Source organism: Nipponia nippon, unplaced genomic scaffold (genome assembly GCF_047370975.1).
Source record: "Nipponia nippon isolate SJK-2023a ecotype South Korea unplaced genomic scaffold, ASM4737097v1 scaffold_1, whole genome shotgun sequence".
Classification (NCBI taxonomy): Eukaryota; Metazoa; Chordata; class Aves; order Pelecaniformes; family Threskiornithidae; genus Nipponia; species Nipponia nippon.
In genome coordinates this window covers 22,028,013-22,046,660 of record NW_028262290.1, presented here as the reverse complement: position 1 = coordinate 22,046,660, position 18,648 = coordinate 22,028,013, and the positions used below count along the sequence as shown (strand labels likewise).

The 18,648-nt window shown below is 36.7% G+C and overlaps 1 protein-coding gene across 50 annotated transcripts in view; it reads left to right on the top strand.

Moving 5' to 3' along the window:
• The window catches only part of RIMS2 (regulating synaptic membrane exocytosis 2), a 503,677-nt gene that overhangs the window by 404,323 nt on the left and 80,706 nt on the right, over window positions 1-18,648 (top strand). The window lies entirely within an intron of this gene.

Sequence of the window (18,648 nt, the reverse complement as noted above, 5' to 3'; positions counted from 1 at the left end):
TCCACCCCAGCTGTGGCAATTTGCCAAAAATCTGAATCATTTCATAGTAGTATAGCTCCAAATATACTATCCAAAATTTCCTGCTATCTGGAACAGGGTCATGTCATATACAGTGTTTTAATTAAAATAATCAAGATATTTTCAATTTAAACTTCTATTATACAAAAATAATTCAGTGTCCTCTAAAAAACTTCATTAATTGAGGTCAGATTGTAAGTGGGAAACACAAGACTTCTGACCTATAAAAGCTGGCTGAGGAAGAGAAGTCTGGTTTAGACTTTTATTTCCAGGATGTAGTTCCTTGTTCCAAGGATTGGCAAAGTTACTGTAAACTGAACTATTTAATATTTGAAGACAAAGAAATAATCAAATTTATTAAGTATTATTAGTTTTGCAGATAATATAGATTAATATACGTGATATAATTACTTTCTAGAATGCACATTTCATTGGGGGAAAATAGAGGAAGAACTCTAGTGAAGCCCATGACAAAAAGGAAAACATTATTAATGAAAATAGTTAGAATTGACAAAGCAAAAAGAAAACTGTGAAAATGGCTTAAAATACTTTTAAAAACTCTGTAGATGTGCTGCATGATTATTTGGGTATTTTACAAATGTAGCTTTTACTACAGAAGGCATAGGTATTTTTATTAACATGTAGGAGGGACTTGGTATGCTGTCATGTTTAGATGCTTGTTTTATGTTGACACTTACGGCACAATTATTTTCACATGTGTCTATATTTTCGGTTTTGAAAGGTGTTACCTTCTAGAGATGAGCGTAATACTGTGAGCAGACCTCCTCACAAGTGTTATGATTGTATGTACCACAGAAATATGACTTTATGTATTGTATGTATAACCAGACTTATAATGCTAATTTTCCTGCTCCCTCAATGCTGGACTGAAATTTGAGTCAGAAGTAGGACTGGTATGGAGTAAAGTGAATAAATGGGCTCTCATATGAAGGAGCTGGATAGAATATAACTACCTAAGGAAACAATTCCTACCCTTGTTTTTTCCATTTCACCCGCATCATATTATTGGGCCTCACTATACATCTTTTACCTTTTTTATTAAAATTTTATCTTCAGTATTATTGGAATGTATTAGAGAGGAAAATTATAAATGAAATTATTTTATGAAAATGGTGATTTATTTATTGCACACATCAAACAAATTGTCTCCAGAAATAAACAATTTACTCTTCTGCCAAAGTGTAGTTTCAGTATTTGAAAATGAATAATTTATTCTGTCAATGAACTTGTGGAACTAGGCACTGAATATTCACATATATGTGTTAATTTGAAATGCATTGTTAAAATTCTGTAGTTTTAAAGCCATATGAGAACAACAACTCCATAAACCATATGAGTCTTCACTTTTTTACTACCACTGCTTCAATTCCCCTTAATTAAGTGCCTATATTATCTAGAGACAGAAGATGAGTAAGTACAATTTATCTACCTGCTTTCTACAAAAATTCTTCTGGAATCATGAACTGAAACACATATGTCAAATGCTGACTGAAATCTCATGTTCTGTATACTATACAGTGACTTTGATTTTTTAAACCTGTCAACTGGCACAAGCAGGCAGTCAAGTATGCCATGCCTGAGAAAAATGTCATTAACTAGGCATTAAATGACATTCAGGAAAGGTAGCACGTGGAATTTTCTTTTACATTTCTGTTCTATGTCTTTCTTTAAATGGAAGTCAACAGCAACTGTTATGTTCATCATGACTACTTTAAGAAAAAATATATTTCCTTGCTGAGAAAGCGAAAGGTATAACAGTAGAAGTTATATTAAATATTAAAATAGGCATCCTGTATTATGTCTCTCTAGTTTTGTTCTACCTCTGGAATTCAGTACTAGAGGCTTTAAAGGAAGGTACGTACACTTCTATGGTGCATAGTCATACATTAGGAAGCTTGTGAGAAAAGTTTACTTCCAGACATCTGTATTCTTAGAAGCTGCTGAAATATGAAATTGATTTTCCCTTATATTTTTTCCTCATGAGTGATAAAATTGCAGATTGTATTTTTATTATTCATATACATGCCTCATTATTTTTGGAAAACAAAGTATTCTGCTTCCATAATATTTTGTATACGTGAGTTTGGCAGGTAATATATTGTGTAAAAGAGTTATGTTTCCTTAAATGCAGAAGCTGCTTAAGTACAGTTTCAGCACAGACATAAGAGAAGCAAGCAATGTATTTGATTTTCATATAAACATATTTACAGCTAAGGAGATGAGAGGAAAAACAGTGTAGGCATTAAGGATTAGGTAAAAGTATTTCTGGTATTGGAACAACTATTTATATTTTATTTAATATTTTATTTAATATTGAGTACTAGTAGACTTCTATTAAATAGGATATATATTAAAATCTGAATTGCAGTGCTTGTAGAAGCTGGCATGCAGGAAAACCTGAGTTCTGGTAATACAGAAAAAAACCACAGTAGCACAGAGTGTTTCACCAGAGGAAAAAACAGCCATTTACCGTACTGTCGGTCTGCAACACTGGCCTGATTTATGTAATATTCCTCAAGAATCTTTCTGGGATGAGTTTATTGTTTTGTGTAAAAACTAAGCTTTCCAGTTCTTAAGTGTTTAAGCAAGATGCACTGTGAAGAGAGAAGGGCCAAGATGGGAGCCCAGAGAAGCGGAATGACCAGCATGCTAGATTCACTTTGGACTCATTTGGTTGATCTGGCTTTTGAAGTCAATTCCCAAACTACCTCTTAAAACCTCTCTGAAACTCTCTGCCTTGCTTGGCGCTGCTGCCATTAGCTCTTCTGGCAAACAAATAGATAGGGCTATGCTTGGTGAGTAACTCCTTCCCCTGGCCATTCCCACCACTGCTCAGATTCAGGAATCCCTGCTGACAAACGAAGGATAAAGGGTGCGGGGAATCCTGCCATTCCTCTCTCCTTGCCCCCATAGCTGGAACCTGCCCAGTGGATCAACTAGGGAGAGTTGAAAAGCTTTGTTACTACTGAGAAAAAAGAGAGAAAATACTTCTTGTATGTGGAGCCCCAGAAGTGTTTGCAATCAATGTGAAATCAATGTAAAATCAAGAGAGAGTTCCATCAACTCAGGCTCTATTAGCCACCACAAAAGTGTCTGAGTAACTAAAATTGTTGAATGCCAAACTAAAGGGGGCTGGATTTACGTAGGAGTTAGAATAGTGAAAAAAGATTATTTTCTTTAGGAACAAAGGTAAAACAGAGACTGGCAACTAGCTGACACACATTTAAACCTCAAAGTATCATGAGGCTCTTTTTATTTGTTTTATTAGGAGAAAATAATGACCTACAAAAAGGCAGAGAAATCCAGTTATATAATATAGCAATTAGTAATAGTCAGTAATGTAGTAATTAGGAATATAGTATATTAGAGCAACAAGGAACAAAGTTGGGGTAAAAGAGGTAAAAGACCAGATAAAACCTGAAATTTTTGCAGAACTGGTGACAAGATTATTTAGCCAAATGTAGAAAAGAGTACACCAAATAGAGAATAACACAGAACACCAAAGACAACTTTCCAACTCCACCTTTAATGATTCATATTGATCATAAAACTCAAACTTTCTACGTCATTGGATGTATGTAATGCTGCAGTTCCTGTTAATCAATAACTACAATTCAAATTTTAGATTTGCAAGGTACTGTGCATCATAAAAATATGAGCATAATTCTCTGTGTTTGGTGCAGGAGACTAGTAGTATTAGGCATACCAGCATGCTACTTTGCGATCTTCTAACCTATTAGCAAGACCAAGACAAATTAAGCTGTGGAAAAGAAGAGTTAAGCATGCACTCAGTTTATTTAAATAATACAGATGCAGCTGAAATGCCCTTGGAGCATGCAGACACTGAAAAGCTGCAGTTCTTCAAGACTGAGACACTTTGATTCAGCAATGAATCAAGTACCACCTTGTGGGTTACCTGTGTGAGAGAATGTGCAAAAGGTAAGAGCTGTAACACTGGAGGTGGAAGAGGTTGAGTTTGAATACATCAGAAGCAGATCTCCTTAACTCTCAGTCTTGTCGCAATGTGCAAAAGTGTCCAAGAACTGCCTTTTCCCTCTGAAACCTGCAGTAAGTAGTTATGTCATTGGTACAGCTACAGGTGGTATCCTTTGACCTGTGTTGTTGATTGAAATATTTGGTTTAATGGTGTTTTGGGGATGCCCTTGTCTCCTCCTTAAAAATCAAAACAGAGCAGTACACAGAGCAGCAAAGATTGCTAGCAGAAACACTTATCACTTTTCTGCTTGAAACCTTTGTGGAGCAGGAGTTGAACAAACATCCAAGCAAACAGGATGATGAGACCTTTGTTATTCTCACTGCGTATAAGATGTAGTTGATTTATATTGGTTTGAATTGGCAATTGTTTTTGAAAATTTAAGCTTAGAGTTTGGGAGTTGTGGGAAGATCATGATATGCCCAGTAATAATTTGATAATTTATAACAATTATGAATATACCTCTTTGACCCTATAATTGTTTCTTACAACTTCTGTTGTTAAGGATGTAATCAGAAATATTCAAAATTTTATTCAATATATATTGAATAAAAAATGGAGGCTAGGTTAGATATCCATATTCCCTCAGAACAGTACAGAAATTGGAAATCTGTTTTGTGTACATTTCTTTTTAACATACCAGTTTAAATTTTAAAATTTTGGATATCTAGATAAAACTTGGAAAGACAAAATAATTAGAATGCAGCGATGCTGAAGAATAATTAAGAAGGCAAATATTAACACAGATAACACCACATACAAATATCCCATGCAATTAATTTCTATAAAATACCTGTAAAACTAAGGGCCTAACCAGCAGAATTTGATAGGCTTATAAATGGGAATAGCTGTGCATATTTTTATGGGGTCCCTTTGTCTTCCCCTTCCCCACCTCCACACCAATAAGCTCTTTGCTTCAGGAAATAAACCAAACACCAATTAGGCTAACAAAGAATTTTCCATATGAAGAAACTGCTTAGTTATTGCCTATTCCATGGCTTTTGTGCTTCCCTATGGACAAGTCAGTAATTGTATTTTTGGACAAGAAACTTGGTAGCTAAACTAGCTTTCTGGTCTGGAAGGACAGGTCTTGTCACTCTCAAAAGGCTGTGAGCACTCAGGTTACCTAATCAATTGTGCTCATTTGTGATAGGTAAGGAATTTTACTACTCAATGGCAGAGAGAATCTCTCTGGCCCATAGTGCTGATAGCATTTATATTTTCAATCAAGTATTTTATTGTATTTTTAATATAAGAAAGTTTGTGGAGTAAATTGCTGATGTTGCAGTTTTGGTTCCTAGGATTTAAAGGTCAATTATAAGACTTAAAAATGTAGCCAGATGAAATAAATTCAGAATTCTAGATTTGAGCTATATACACATGGTAATGTAGAAAACATCTCTTCTTTCATTTCTATTTTTATCAAACTGTATTTTGCTGATAGGTTAAAAGTAATTTAGTGACTTTGAATACAGATGTGGATTACTGTGATTTCTAGTATTTTCTTCTTTAGTCAATGATATGCAAACTCTCAGAAAATATTTCTGTTGCTGTAATTTTTCTTTTTCATTTAATTCAAGCTCTCTTTTAATTTATTTTGGTTTTGATGCTTTTCTGATTTATTTTTTAATCTTGAGTATCCATGTCTCTATTAGAGATTTAGGGTATTCTTAAATATAATACTGTGGTGAACACAAATACTGCATTCACATATCATGATTATGGCTGAAATATAAACATCTGAAAGTAGACTGATACTGGCTGTCTTTATCTGTCAGCAGATACTTTCTGTTGTCAGCCATTTTCTTAGTTTTTGTGTAAGCTTCCATTGCTAATCATATATCTAGAAAGAAGAGGTTAAATACATTATAAAATGTTGTTAATGATATACCTTATAATTTTACAATGAATCTCAGAGAGAAAAAATATCACAAAGTAAAAAATAAAATCATCTGTCTACTTTGGCTCTGAATATTCATTAGTTATTGGAGTTTATTGGAAAAAAAAAGGGATTTCAATAGCAGAAAATTATATTTTTCCATTTAAAAAAACACAAAAAATACTAAGTGTAACGCAAAGTCTCGAGTTTTACAGCAGAGTTAAATATTCTTTTGCAAAAAGCAAATATTTTCCAGAAAAAAAATATTTTATCAAACACATATGTCAAATATACATCAAAATGTATATCAAAAGATTTCTATCAAAGCCAGATTCAATTAAGTAATTGTAAACATTTCATTAATATTCACATTTAAAAATCACCTAGGTGCTGTTTTAACCAATATCTAGCCAGAGTTATCTTAATTCGTTTTACCCTTTTTGTAAAAGATGTTCTTTTCCTTTCAGAATTGCTTTGTATAGACACATGAATTGCTAAACCGTTAGTCTGTTTTGGTTCAGAGTGGCTATCTTTTCATAGTAAACTCAATTATTTTTGTTTACAGTTCTTATCTGAATTTAAGCTGTAAAGTTCCAAGATGCTATTGAACTGAGTAACAATTAATGTATAAAATAGCGAAAATAATAAGAAATAATTATCTAAGATTTCTTATCTAAGAAATAATTATCTAAGATGTACTGAAACTGATGTTATGCTGATAATAAATGAGAAAATTTACAGAAAACAAGAAAGAAAATTAACTGGGAAATATGTACTAAATATCTGGGTGCCAAAGTGTGACATTCAAAAACAGAGAATATATGAAATTAATTGAATTGCTGGAACAGTCAGGGAGCTCCAAGAAATGAGAATAATAATCTATGATAACATGTATCACACCAGACTGCAGTTTCTGCTACTTAATTCTGTGCCAGGCAGAATAGCGCAAAAAGGACACTATTCACATTTGAAAGGTAACAAGGGTAGAGCAGTTGTTCCAGCTAGATGGAAACATGTTTGCTAGATCAATTTGCTAGGCTATTGACCTTGAAAAATCAAGTAAAGCATGGCACACAAGTAGAAAGGATAGACCTGAAGTTGCCGTGCAGTGCTCGCATGGAGCTTGCTTAAACGTGTAGGATTTGGAAGGAAGAAGCAGGACCTTTGTCTGTCTGCTTCACAGGGGGTGGTTCAGAGGCCACTGAGCACTATCGGACTCAGAGGCAGGAGAGCTGGCTGGCCCCTTGCCTTGCGCGCCTCCTGCCCTGCCCGGCTCTCCTGTACTGCAGCAGCTTGAGAAGGCACTCCTGGGACGGCCACCGGAGAGCTGCTCCCGGTGGTTCAGCTGGGCATATGATCGAGGATTCCCCCAGAGTTTAGTGTTATCATTTGCAATTCTGACTATAATGATGAGGCCTGTGTAGCCGTGTGGATGTTTTCTTCAGTTCGGTCTCTGGACGTGCTTCTCTTTATTAAATGGGTTGATTTTCTTTGATAGCAGCCCCAAAGTTATCAGTGGAAAATTTTCCAGTATATCAGCCTTTTTCCAAGCAACAGATTTGTGGTTTTGAGGGAATTTTGCCATCTGTCATGCAAGAAAAAAACCTATGTATCTCTATCAGATTTTTCCAAGGCATTGCATTTCTTTGATTCTTTTTTTTCTTTAAAATATCTTAACTACATAATCTCTTGCAGTTAATTTTAGTGAATACAACTGTGACTTCAAGCATCCATATTGCAAGTAGTATATATGAAGGATTTGGATGGATATGTAACACACCACCACTATTCTGTAAAAGCTGGCTCTGCAGAAGTGAGCTAATCAAAGTTGGGTCAGGACCTTGGAGTCTCAGCATAGGGAGGTCTTTCCTTTGTAAACCCTTAATGCCTTCAGCAACACTTCTAGTGAGAATATTACTAAACCATGATATTATATCTGTGACCCTTCTAACCTATGGTATTTCTGACTGTCGTTTGTTGGAAGTGAAGTCTTTGCTTACAAGAATTCATATTGATTTATTGTTAGGCAATAGAATATTTTCTTTAGTAATACATCAGAAGGAATATTATCCTCCAGAGGATTATTATTACCAGAGATTTCACTGACAGTCTGGAATCAGCGAATAATAACAGGAAATAACACACAAAAAAATAAAAAACATTTCTGAAAATTTAATCCTTACTTCTGAACAGAGTAATGGTGTACCTAAAAAATATTCATTTTTGTAATACAAACAGTAGAATAGTTAAATTATTGCAGCACACTTATTCTACTAGTAATATTCCAAGATAGTAAAAAATGAAATTGTAGGCAAAATTATTAAATAAAGTCTGCATAAAAAAATCCTCTTTTTTTTTCTCTAAAAGAGCATCTTGTCCTAAATCTTTGCCTTGCTTGTATAGATCTTTCATCTAATAACCTTAAGTATCATGCTGAAAAGAATTTTGGAAATTGTGTTTCTTCCAGAGTCAGTTTATGTTGAGGAAAAAATTCATCTATCATACAGCCAAACATACACAATTTTGTCATGAAGTTCAACTTGTGTTATCACAGTAAAATTTATCTGATATATCTTTTTTCTTCAAACTATGTAAAATCTTTAAAAGATATTATATTCATTTCCTCATATAGAGTATCTGAGATCCATTAAATTTCAGAGAACCAGGATGCATCATCCTGTTTCTGTTCTCTCTTGAGTGACACAATGCATCAGGTAAAAAATATTTCTAGTGATTTGCATACTTCTGCAGTTTAATCTGAAGGAACTAGCTAATTAATATCTGCATGTTACTTAGGTTGAATATGATTTTCTAAAAACAAAATTCAAAACACCGTGACATAGTTTTCTGTATCTAAGAGACGATAACACAAATTCACTTCTGGTAAACAGGCTGACTTTCAGTTTCAAGAATTGTAAAACTTGGGTGTTTTTTAGGAGGCAGTTAGAAATATTTCCTTTCCCACTTCTAAGCTAGTTTCTAGTCACATAAATTTAGGAAATGCTATGCTAAGGCAACATCTGTAAAATGAAAATAACTTCAAGGGTTCTAATAATTCATAGATGTTAAAGATCTTCAAAAACATTCACAGAAGTTTTTGACCCCAGAACAGTTCCAATATAGATAACTGTCTTGTGAAATGATCTAAATTTCTCATATAGTTTCAATTGAATTATTTTTTGTTTCTTTTTGGAAATGTTGCATATTATTACCCTACTGTTAAAGTGTTTTATGTTGTGAAGTTGAAATTGTAAGTAATGTTAGTGTTGCATATTTTCTGTAAAAGTGAATTCAAATTAACTTTACAAGCAAGCAAAGAGGTAAATTATTATAGTATTTACAATGCGATATGACAGACATAAGTAATCCATGTTTTCTAATTACTCCCTCTTTGAGAACTGAAGCACAATGAGTAAAGAGAAAAAAAGTTCAGTTTTTCTATTCCCTAGGAGTGGTTTGCATGCTCAGGATCTCCCTGCAGCCTTTTTTCCCCTAGTTCCAATATAACAAGGGTAAAGCTGCTGAGGAAATACATTTTAGGGAAAAGTAAAGTTTTCTAAGCAGTTTAACTTGCCCACAGAGGGATAAGGAGATGGTGGTATCTACATCTGGCAGATTTGTTTCCCCTTTAGCTAGACGTGAATCAGCAGAAAATTTTGTAGACAATTTATCAGCTGAGCTCATATATTTCTTATCATACAGGGATTCTCCAATATGTATCCTAATAATCAGTGAAAACAAGAGGTTAAGAAAAAAGATTATGGGGCCTTCCCTCAATTCATGCTTCATTTTGGAGGCTACCCTCTGATATCTATGGATTTAAGGACTTAGAAAGTGGTCTCATACAAAGATATATTTATATCCTGTTCTTGAGCAATTGTGTTACTTATGGTCCTTTGGCACTTCCACTTACAGGAATAAGCACTCACCAGATGGCCCATGTGTCAATCCAGCTGTTCTCTTCAGCATGAATTCTTTTGAAGGTGCTGTGTCCCAGGACAAATCTGGTGAAAGTCATATTTAAATGTTACATAGAGAAAGTAGGATTAAGGGGGAAGTTCACATCTCTCTTCCCAGACCATCAGGTATGCTGAAATACTTAACAGGCTTTTGGGGTGAAATAAAGTATAACGAAACAGAAATTCTGTGATAATAAAAGATGGTTGCCTTTCCATCTTTCTTTATTTGTTTTTGTTTTTATGAGAGACCCAAGGACTAAACCCAATTTATGGAAATGTAGTTGAAAATCTGGGTTAAATGAGCACTCTTTAAAAATGCATATTGTTTGACTTCCTAGCTTGTGTTTGCAAAGTAGCCCCTCAAAGAAGCCCAACTTAGGTAGAACAGAGACAAAAGAGGATTTCTTAAAACAGAAATCCTGCCTTGTTACCCTCGTTAAAAAATAAGCTGTTGCCTGGATGGCAGGACTGTATGAAGTGCAAGAGATTTTGAGTGCAGTGGTGACAGAAATGGCATGTGAACCACCTGAGAAACAGAAATAAATACAGGAAGCACACTTCAATTCCGTTTATCCAATGTAAGTAGGATTCACTAGAGTTAGAAGACCGAAAAGGATCAGAAGCAGAATTAAGAGTTATCACTGAAACTGAACTCTTTGAACAAGTGAGTTAACTGTAGGCAGGCTCACCTGTTTGTCCTAAGAAGCATGCTGGAGTTCACCAGAAGACAGAGCACTGGAGATACTGTTAAATGCAATTGCACAGTAGATTGTGAAGCACTGGACACCTGCATTTTTGTAATCACCCTGACTTGAACAGCTCAGATTTTTTACAGTGAACAGTGTCCATGATGATGCATCTTCAGGAAACTTGGCAGAGTGTTATGGAATGCTAAAGGACTGCTGATCTCTATTTGAAATAGATTTTCTTCCTTCTGTATGAGACAGTCAAAAAGTTAATGTGTGGCTGTTAAAAAGATGCTGGGAAGTTTGAGAAGGTCTACATCAAGAGTTTGTTACCCACCATCACAAAGCCAGACTGTGGACCTGTTTCTCTAAAGTGAAACTTGGTGACTGACTCTGCCCTGTTTTAAATAGCAGTTAAAAATCAGGAGAAGGTCAGCAGTATGAAAGGGAATTTGCATAGCAAATGTTTCAATAAATCTTAGAAAGAGTTTTGTTTTACTTCCCATTTTGCCTGTTTTCCTGAATAACTTTCATGTCAGAAAAGGGGAACTGTTTGTTGGACATCCTTCTACCCTTAATTCTACCCTTAATCAAAGGGTTCGTCTTTTGAAGCTCTTATTTATTTACCTTCATATTATGTAGACTCATATTGCTTCAAGATCTTTGTTTTTGTTCAAAAATTGTTGGGAATATTCTGGCTGCATGAGAGCATTCTATGGTTCACCTATAAGTTGTTAAGGCATGTTGGAATTATCAAATCTTTTAACAAGGTGAAGTCCATCCACAGGACACATGAGATTTTCTATTAATTCCAACTTATATAGTCAATTATAGCTGTTTAATCCTAGCTGTATGCTATACCTGGATCTCTCTTCTACCTCAATCTGTCAGAATCAACTAGAACCATGGAAAAGATCATCTTACTTTAATATTCAGACTGTGAAAACTCATCTTAAAAATCTCAGTTACTTTCCTTGATACATAATAGAAATTAGTTATCTTCCTTTTTAAAGTACATGTCTAGTCATATAGTACATGAGGCATACTATGGAAGGACGCGGGCCAGTGGTGGTAGCCTCTTCTTATAATGAAATGTCATGTTGCAGGGTCCTGTTCCAGTGACTTGATGATTTGGAGTAGAAGCTCTCTATATGAGTAGTGACTTTAAGGTGGCTTTTGATGAGATGTTATGAGACACCTGCTTGTCCATTATAAACCTTCTATTTTCACTCCAGTGTGTAACACATCTTGGATTGCCTTTTAAGAATTTTTTTGAGGTGATGCTTAGAATTGTTCCTGTGTTGTTTTACTTGTCTTTTACCTTACCTTAAACAACAGTTTTTTACCCACTGTGTTTTTCATAGGAGAGATGGGATTTTAAACAGTGTCTTTGTTGGTGGCCAGTCACGAGTGGTGTTCCCCAGGGCTCAGTACTGGGGCTGGTCCTGTTCAATATCTTCATTGCTGATCTGGATGAGGGGATCGAGTGCACCCTCAGTAAGTTTGCAGGTGACACCAAGTTGGGTGGAAGTGTCGATCTGCTGGAGGATAGGAAGACCCTACAGAGGGACCTGGACAGGCTGGATCATTAGGCCGGGGCCAACTGTATGAGATTCAAGAAGGCTAAGTGCCGGGTCCTGCACTTCAGCCACAATAACCCCAGGCAACACTACAGGCTGGGGGAGGAGTGGCTGGAGAGTTGCCTGGCGGAAAAGGACCTGGGGGTATTGGTTGACAGCTGCATGAACATGAGCCAGCAGTGTGCTCAGGTGGCCAAGAGGGCCAATGGCATCCTGGCTTGTATCAGGAATAGTGTGGCCAGCAGGACCAGGGAGGTGATAGTGCCCCTGTACTCGGCACTGGTGAGGCCACACCTCAAGTACTGTGTTCAGTTTTGAGCCCCTCACTACAAGAAAGACATCAAGGTGCTGGAGCATGTCCGAAGAAGGGCAATGAAGTTGGTGAAGGGTCTAGAGCACAAGTCTTATGAGGTGCGGATGAGGGAGCTGGGGTTGTTTAGCCTGGAGAAGAGGAGGCTGAGGGGAGACCTTATCGCTGTCTACAACTACCTGAAAGGAGGCTGTAGTGAGGTGGGGGTTGGTCTCTTCTCCCTAGTAACAACCGATAGGATGAGAGGAAACGGCCTCAAGCTGTGCCAGGGGAGGTTTAGATTGGCTATTAGGAAAAACTTCTTCACTGAAAAGGTAGTCAGGCACTGGAACAGTCTGCCCAGGGAAGTGGTTGAGTCTCCATCCCTGGAGGTATTTAAAAGACGGGTAGATGTGGTGCTTAGGGACATGGTTTAGTGGTGGAGTTGGCAGTGCTAGGTTAACGGTTGGACTCAATGATCTTAAGGGTCTTTTCCAACCTTAATGATTCTATGATTCTATGATTTGTGATTTTGAATAGTCTTTGGAATAATATGGTAACTTTACATAACCCAGGAGAAAGTTTGCAGTGCTCTCTCCTTTCAAAATTTTAAAAATTTGTTCCTGACTTAAAGTAAGATTAAATAAAAACACTTAGTTCCCTAGACTAGATGAAGCTATCTTTGTGACTTAATTCTGCATCAATAACAACTTCATTTCAGAACAGATATCAGTGCAGCTGAAATTAGACGTTGTCTTGATCTTCCAAAAGTCATATTGTATGAAAAAGAAGATCAGAACAAAGACTGCTTGGTATTTTGAAACTCACTGCAGGAGCAGATTTTTTCGTAGGAAGATAAACTTGTTGACACGCTAATTCTAAAGCTCGCTAGGAGACTCAAACACTTCTTAAGAGCTGCCTTACTGCTTTCTACTTTACCAAATATTTTCAGGTCCTGTAAATTCTCCTTGATGTAATCCTGGAATATTTTGTCTAGATCGTGTTCTCCTATATTTATTTCATATTGCGCATTTAGGGAGTTCTTAAAAAAATTGTACCATATGCCAACATAGGTGAAGCGTATGATTTTTTGTCTGTTGATTTGGCTTGCCTCCAGACTGCTTCCCTCTAGATTTCCAGTTGTCCTTAGACAGTGATCCACTGGTGGCTTCTGTGTTACTGCTGCCCTTGCAGTTTCTTCTTCAGCTCCTGGATCACCCTGACCCATAGGTTGACAGAGTAATTTGGGTTGGAGAGGACCTCAGGAGCTGTCTAGTCAAACCTCTAGCTTAAAGCAGGGTCAGCTGTGAGATCAGTACAGGTTGGTCAAGGCTTTACCTGGTCAGGTCTTGAAAACATTCAAGGATGAAAACTGCACAGCTTCTCTGGGCAACATGATCCACTGCTTCACTGTACCAATGGTAAAAATGTGCCTTCTTATACCAGTCAGAGCTGCTGAGAATTGCTTGGCTCTGTCTTTTTGACATCCTTCCTGTACGACCTGGCAGACTGCTGTTAGGTACTCCCAAAGCCATCACTTCTCCAGGCAGAACAAGCCCAGCTCCCCCAGCCTCTCCTTACAGGGCAAATGCTCTAGCCCCAGACACATTGGTGGCCCTCCAATAAACTCATTCTAGTTTGTTGATGTCATTGTTGTACTTTGGGTCTCAAAACTGGATGTAATTTTCTAGATGTGGTGTAATGAGTGCTGAGTAAAGGGGAATAATCACTCCCCTTGATACTGATTATGTTCCAATCAATACAACCAAGGCTGCCTTTCTTTGCTGTCAAGGCCCACTGCTGACTCGCTTGATCCTTTTCATTGTTCAGTTTTCATTTTCTAATTTAGCAGAAGGATGCTGTTTGCAACATGGCTTAGTCCCATCGTGAAATCAGGTTTTCAGGAACTCCTTTGTAAGACTATACCTGAGCACTGGTTAGTGAAATCAATAAACAGATGGCACCAAACCACTAAGGGAAAGATGTGAGAACTTTTGAAGTAGTTTTTTTTCACATGTTCAATAGAAATATAGATGTTCCTTTTTACCAACTGTTTCAATTGGTGGCCTAACTTTACTGGAGACTAGGATGGTTTAGAAGGTGGGTTTTGCAAATCAGGTTATAGTCAGTTCTTTTTATTCAAGGTAGAAGTAGACTGGAATGTTCTGAATAATGGTAAAAAATTATGTTGGATAAGGAATGGGAGTAAGGAATGGATGTACAGGGAACCCCTTACATCCAGCTAGATTTACTGGTTCAGGTACCCTACTGCTCAGAAGTAGCAACACCATGCATAGCTCTCTCTTTTATGCCAATGCAAGACAAGAATGCCAAGAGAGGCACAGCAGGGCCATGGTCAGGCGATCAAGGGGTGCCTAATGCAAAGCAAGAACCAGCTGAAGGGAGAACAGGGTTGAAACAGTGCCAGTGAGACTATCAGAAGCAAAATATAGGGCTAGGAAAGCAGGATCCACAGAATAAAAAGAAGGAAGATAGGATAGGATTCAGGACTACAAAGCAGAAGTCAGGATCAGCAGCCAAGAATGAGTCTGAGCTAGAACTGGTTGCAGCTCCATATTGAGAAGCCCGAGGCAACTGTGGAGCTTATTATATACCTAACACCAGAGCAGCACAAGAATTAATCTCCCTGGTCAGTCCTTAAATCTCCCAAGGGACTGATGGATGCCATGTGCAGCTGATAGCTGAAGCAGGGCTAGCAGAGGCTGACCTGGCTACCTGTACCTCAGTTGCCTTGATGGAGTTTGACAGGAATGACAAGCACAGATTAAGCACAGATTATTGAGTTGGCTGCGTATGAACTAACATGCAAGGGAAGATTCATCATAGCCTTCATCTTGGGTTTGTGTGTATGCAAGCTACAGATAAACATATATTCTCTCTGTGTATTCATTCATATATGGTATTTTGTAAAAATGACTTAGAATCTTTTGCTTTGTAAAAATGTAATGCTATTCTTGTAAATATTAGTAAGTATTTGGTTTTATTTTTAATACTAGACTTCATTAGGCAGCCATTAACAAAGGTTTTAGAAATAATCAAACAATCCAATAACATTCACTCAAATGATGGGTGGTAACTAAAATTTGCAATGCCTTTAGAGGCTGTGAACTTGCACTGAAAGCTACAGTTGAAATTACAGAACATTTCATACAATTGCTCTACTCTGGCTGCTCGAGAGCTTTTGTCAGCAAGGCAAAGAACTATTGAAACAGTCCAGAATGGTTCTTTAATCTTCTTGTAGTAACACAATGGACAATTGTCTGAAACATCTTGCCAACATTTTGATCAATAAAAACATTAACCAGACTTGCATGTTCCTATGTAAATCCTAGCAAATAAAAACTGATGAGTAGACTGTAAAAAAAAAAAAAAAAAGATAATAGAAAGACAGTTGGAAATCACTGACAATTTCAATTGCCTGGACAACTGCATGGCTGTATAGTCCAAGATGGAAGACTGGTAACAATAGATTAAAGCAATGTGAAACACTTTAAAACTCCCTTTGAATTAGAAGTTCCAAAGCAGTTTCTTTTGAGAAATAAGTATCATCAGAGCAGTTGTAGCTCTATGTGGCCTGTCAGTCATGTAGTAGTAGTTCACAAAGAGGTCAAAACGTTTGCAGAGGCTGTTGTATTAGGAAACAGAGCAGGTATTTGTTTTTCAGCTTTAATAGTCTTGAATTCGTCACTACAGTAAAGTACTTTATTGCAGTTACAAGGTATTGGCATAAACACCCAACTGTCACTTTGTTATGGTCTCCAGCTGATTATTTTACTAATGCAGAGGAAAGGGCTTTTAGAAACTTTAAAACCTTTTTGATAGAATATGTAATAACAAAATTTATCCCATTCTTCAACACAGCAAAATAGGACAAAATCATCTTACTATTAAAAACAGAAAAGCAACTTTTAATGAACCCCTCTGCTTGCAGCAGACTTCCTGTTGTTGAAACAGTTTGAAGAGGCTGGGTACTTTTACTACTTTATGGATCATAAAGTCCAGAATGCTGCCTATGTTATATGAGTCTTGATTGGGTTGGAAATGAAAACTTAACCTTATTCCAATAAAAGAGATATATATTTCCAGCATGGGGAAAGTCAGGAGATAATTTTCCTACTGCTGTGGCTGTTATTTAAAAAAATAAAAAAGAAAAGAAATTAAAAAGAAACAGTATTTAATTAACCTGCTTTGTAGGCATGTACACATCACCACAGCCTGGACCTCCTGATTATCCAAACCAGGGGAGCTACAACTGCTCCGATACTTATTTCTCGAAAGAGAACTTTTAAGGCAGAGAGCAAAGGAGCACTTCAGAAACTGCCTTATATAGAATTGCAATTTAAGAAACAAATGTAAAACTGAGCAGTATGCTTCCTTTTGTCTTTTGTGCTGCAGTTACTGAAACACTAACATGCAATAAGCTTACTATTATAATCCATTTCCTAAACAAAATTGTCAGATATAAGGTCAAAAATAGACCTTAGCAGCAGAATAAAGAACGATTTGGAGCAGAGTTAATGGATGAATATGAGGTATCTGAGCTTTGTCCAGCAAGAAAGACAAATTAGTTTCAGTTTCTAGATGTTACTTTGGTAGGCAGCTAGCAGATGCTGAGACTGTAACTCAACGTGTAAATAAAACTTTTTAAAACAAATATTGTATATTAAGACATTCAGATTTAATAAAAGGATCAATTAACTTTCCCAATTTCAAATCTAAAACATCCTGAAATAGTAAGAGTCAAATATTTCTGTGCCATCTGACCCAATTGAAAATATTTGATGGGAAGTACCTTTACATATAACTGAGAAAAAAGAATGATCTGATGATCTTTTTTCATATTGTATTTCTGAAATGATTTACCTTTAAGTTGCTTTTCTTGCCATAGCAATTCTCAATCTTTACCATCTATCCCTAGATTATTACTACTGCATTAGCTTAAAAAAATACAATAAGGTTGTTTTGTTTATGGAAATGTCTGATTTGTTATGTATAGCACATTGCTGTGAAAAACGTATTTTAAGTACTTATGTTCTCCAGGTATGGAAATGAAACAGACAAAATCAAAATCATAGGTTTCTGAAACTTTCAGTGTGCTGCAAGAATGAATCTTTAGAAAAACTGCACAATGCTGATACCATTTGCTGCTTCATGTTGCTTGCATGTTTTTAATTTAGAAGGGCTCAAATGGACTGCTTGGCAAGCTCAGTGCAGGATCTGCAGGTTGAGGTCTGTTATTCTATGAATCCGCACAAGTAATTATCTATCCCCTAATTGGAATGTAATTAACAATTCCATCAATGATTTACATCTGACATGATGGTCTATCGTATTTCCCCAAAGGACAGCCACGTTAGGTCTGTAACGCTAACGGTGTGTCTACCCCAAGGTCACTAGCCACTGTCAATATGACAGCTGTTCATATGGGCATACACAAATTGGCTGTACATTAGCCCTGTTGGGAGCCAGTAGCAGTGTAGCCTTGGCAGCACAGGATTTGGCATAGCAAGTACATCTGCTTGGGAGCCTCCGCAAATAGTGAAGGCCTGAAGGCAGCTCTGTGTTGCCTTTTCTGTAGAGTCTGGTGGTAGCCCAGTACACCAGGCTGTACTTCCCAGTCTTGGTAGTTTTAGGCTAAATCAACACAAACTTCACTCATAACTTTATCTTCAATGCAGAATTATTCTAGGGAGGATTAGGTGGGTGGAACTGAATAGATAGGACTCCATATATATACATTTCACTAGGCATAGTTATTTTTTTCTTCTCCAAAGTGCTAAGTAGTTGCTCTTTTTAAAGGAGCTGCTGAAAAAGAACAATCCTTTTATTCTGGTATAATTTTCCATTATCTCTGATGATCAGGACAGCTGTTTAATCATTGGTTTTACATTCTCAAATGAATATATCAGTAATAATACATACTGTCTTCTTTGTCAAGCAAAAATATTAATGGCATCAATAAAACCAGTCAGTAAATATTACTACATTCAAACACTGTAATCACAGAGATACTCTGTGAGTTTATGGCTGTTTAAGTGCACCCTCACACTTAAAGGCTGGGGAGGGCTTGAGTGGTTTGTCATTGAACACAAATACTGTAAATTAGTACAGATCAGGAAGCCAGCTGCAGCATGTGCAACCATTTTACATAAGCGAGCAGTTCAGGCTGTGCTTGGTCACTGTCTGCAACAGGAGTACAGT